We start from the raw sequence: 2,816 nt of genomic DNA, 5'->3' as shown, positions 1-2,816 counted from the left end.
CCCTCCCTGACTCAGTTAGCACCAGTTGTCCATGCTAAGTATGTTGAATACAGAGCTAAGAATGAGTGGATCTCCTTACTGATTGCAAAATAGTGAGATTTATTATTGATACATGCATATAAGCCAATATAATGGGAAATATTGCAATAAGGAGGGAACATTTCCAGTTACCTACAGTAGAAGAAACACTGGCAGAGGCAGATAGCATAGTCAGGTTAAAAAAGGGACCAGATAAAATCATACATGATAGATCTATTAATAGCTGTTGAATGGATGAGTTGGACATATTTCCTCTGGCATCTCTAAAGCAATAATTGTTATGTTCCTGACCAAGGGCCTGATGCTCAACTTTTTATAGAAATAATCATAAACACCATATTTAAATCAACTATTTAATTTTATTTAATCAGAAGTGAAAGAACACCTTCACCAGGTCATGGAATGAGCTTCTTTGGGGAGATTTTTGGGGAGACTTAGGGCCGCTTGATGGCTGTTTGAGAAACTGATCCAGGGATGTTTGTTTTACTGTCCTCTTTTTCTCATTGTCAGTTTCCCTGTAGCATGCATAGACATTAGAGATCGAGTTGCTGGTCCTTGAGCTGTGTTTGAGGCTGGGATCCATTTTTTTCAAAAATTGCCATTGCAGCTTCTAAATGCTTGAAGGCCTCACTCATCTGCTTTGTTGTCATTGGACCTTGAGCAGGACTCTCTCGAATTTGGGCCTGATTTTCTGCCTTCCTTTGCTCCTTGAGATGGACAAGCTCTTCATTAGTCAGTTCCTGGGAATGAGAGGCCAGCAGCTCCTCAGCATCTTCTGTTTCAACTTCTAGGTGTAGCTGGCCAGCCGTCTTCACAACATCAGCAGTGACTTCATTCGCTTGGCCTTCAAATCCTTGGAAATCATAGACAAATTCTGGACACAGTTTTTTCCAGACACCATTGAGGTTGGATTCCTTAACTTCCTTCCAAGATTCTCCAGTAGTCTTTACTGCATCCAGGATGTTAAAACCCTTTCAGAATTCCTTGAGGAGTGGTCCACCTTCCTGGTCTGTGATACTGATGGCCCGGGCAAACGTTCTTCTAAGGTAGTAACTCTTAAAAGATGAAATGACCCCCTGGTCCACAGGCTGCAGCAGTGATGTTGTGTTGGGGGGCAAGAAAACAACTTTGATGTTAGGGTCTAAATCTGCAAGGTGTGCAGGATGTCCAGGGGCATTGTCTAAAATTAACAATGCCTTATGTGCAAGGTTGTTCCTCTCACAATAGTTCTGAACAGCCAGCACAAAATAGTCAGTGAACCATTCCTCAAAATGGGTCCTAGTCACCCAAGCTTTATGATCTGATTTCCAGATGACTGGAAGGCTGTCTTTAACATAACCTTTAAGTGCTCTGGGATTTTCAGAGTGATAAACAAGCAAGGGTTTGAATTGAAATCACCCACAGCATTTGAACCAAACAAAAGGGTAAGCCTATCTTTAGCTGCTTTAAAACCAGGCATAGCTTTTTTCTTGTTGGGTGATGTACATCCTGTTCTTCCAGAACAGCCCAGTCTTGTTGACATTGAAGACTTGCCTGGCACAGTAACCTTCCTCTTCAATGATTTTAGCCAATTTTTTAGGAAAATCTTGAGCTGAAGACTCATCAGCACTAGCAGCTTCACCTTGCACCTTGGTGTTATGCAAGGCATACCTGCCTTTAAAACGCATGAACCAACCCTTACTTGCACTGAGTTTTTTATCCTTGGATCCCTCACCACATTGTTGCTTCACAGTGTCAAAAGACTCAAAGCCTTGGCTTGAATGTTGGCTAAACTCAAAGGCACACAGCACTGAGTTTGATCCTGAATCCATGAAATCAAAAGTCTTTCCATCTCAGCCACAAGTTCTGCACATTGCCTTATAATAGTGAATTGCAATGAGGCTGCACTTTTAATTTCACCACTTATCACTTTTTTCCTGTTCTCTAATAATAGTTTGCACAGTAGTACGAGCCAAGTCCAATCACCTACTGATTTCAGTTGGTGACAAGCCACTCTTGCTAAGCTTGATCACATTGGCTTTCACTTCTAATGTGATAGCTTTTCTCCATTTCTTATCAGAACCCTCACCATCACTAGAGCACTGCCTTTTCCTTTTATCAGCCATTTTTAAGTACTGAATATAAGAAACATCAGGAAGCAGAAACCCCTGTACTAAGAAACATCAGGAAACACAGACGGTCATACAAAATACAGGCAGTCCTTACACATACAGCAGGAAGCAGACTGAATACAGTACTGAATATAAAAAAGCTTAACACTAAGCACTAAGAATCCAAGAATCCAAAGAATACAAAAATACAAGAAACTTATGTGCTGGAGTACATCAGAAAGCAAGAGCACTGACTGGATGACATACGGTGCTGGATCCTTGCATGCAGTAAGTGCGAGGATCCAGCACCATAAATAATAACATAGGTGTAAATGGCAGAGCGCTGCAAGCGTGGATCGCCGCAAGTTGAAGTGCTGTAAGTTGAGGACTGCCTGTACTAGTGTCAGGAAATACCAGATAAAACTATGATGAAGCACTTAGGGGAGTTATAGACAAGTGTCATGAAAGGAACAATCTATGACTGGACAACAGCAATTGCTAAGTGACTAAGGCCTTGGACACACATTACTCTTGTAGCAATACATGTGACCTTATAGTGCTACAAAAAGTGACCATCCACATAGCTAGAAATAGGTGTCACCTAATGGAGTGTTTCAGCTGTGCCACAATGTATCCTGGCACAGCTGATTCACTTCACTGGGCAAAACACACATTATTTGGTTTGGA

The 2,816-nt window shown here is 41.6% G+C and overlaps 1 pseudogene; it reads right to left on the bottom strand.

Moving 5' to 3' along the window:
* Positions 1 to 572: 572 nt before the first annotated feature.
* Positions 573 to 2,152, bottom strand: LOC109296455 (annotated as a pseudogene).
* Between the last annotated feature and the right edge of the window lie 664 nt (positions 2,153 to 2,816).

This window comes from Gavialis gangeticus, unplaced genomic scaffold (assembly GCF_001723915.1).
Source record: "Gavialis gangeticus isolate Ggan-Ray unplaced genomic scaffold, GavGan_comp1, whole genome shotgun sequence".
NCBI classification, from domain to species: domain Eukaryota; kingdom Metazoa; phylum Chordata; order Crocodylia; family Gavialidae; genus Gavialis; species Gavialis gangeticus.
Note: the sequence above shows the minus strand (reverse complement) of the source record. Positions and strands in the feature narration are given on the sequence as shown.